This window comes from Pollicipes pollicipes, unplaced genomic scaffold (assembly GCF_011947565.3).
Source record: "Pollicipes pollicipes isolate AB1234 unplaced genomic scaffold, Ppol_2.1 Scaffold_4002;HRSCAF=4701_pilon_pilon_pilon, whole genome shotgun sequence".
Classification (NCBI taxonomy): Eukaryota; Metazoa; Arthropoda; class Thecostraca; order Pollicipedomorpha; family Pollicipedidae; genus Pollicipes; species Pollicipes pollicipes.
The window spans coordinates 975,034-975,878 of record NW_023596420.1 but is presented as its reverse complement, the minus strand read 5'-3'; positions in this window follow the sequence as shown (position 1 = coordinate 975,878).

Below are 845 nucleotides of genomic sequence, written 5' to 3'. Positions count from 1 at the left end.
GTGTTTGGCTCTCAATCGAACATATGAGAGGTACCGGGTCGTTAGTTCGCAACGAAGATTCGTTGATGCGTACCGTGAAATTGCCGCAAAATTGTTGCGTGTTTCGTGAGAAACCGCTGCAACGCTGACTTCCCACGACGCAAACTCCTTCCTTTCCAAAGCGATTTATTTCACACAGGGATGCTACGTGTGTGGAAACCGTGAGACGGTTTCGCAACTGAGGCGCAAGCTGGGGGCATGCCCACGTTCAGCATTTACCGGGTCCAGGCCTCAATATCAAGATTATAACGACTAGCTCGTGACAGGTTCGAGTCATCTGCCCCGCATGTGATATATCACCAGCGTTGGCAACGTCACGGTGGTTATTAAGCGGTAGTGCTGGCCGTTTAGGAACCCATCTGGTGGCCAGCGGATGACTGGACTAGTTGTTCAACCAGCGGACGCGGCATCTGTGATCCACCCCAGCTAAATCGACTATGGACAGAAGGGGTTTGTGCAACCTGTCGAATGCTCACATGTTGTGCCTACGGGAAACAGGCGAATATCTGGCAAGTCGAACTCGCATCGAGCTCGCTCACGGCACGTGATTGTGCTCTAAGCGGACTATCTCCTGCCCTTGGCACGCTATTTTGCTGCACTTATTATCGGCACGTCCGCGTCGAGGGCGCCTGTGGTGCTCTCCAGGGGATAGGAAGCTACCAAGAGGTGGCGGCAGCGATCCGCCAAATTCCCGCAGACTGCCGAAAACCCATTTCCCCCACTTAGAAGCATACATATGCATATATATATATATATATATATATATATATGTATACATAGCACGAATATACTTAATAAGCATGTCA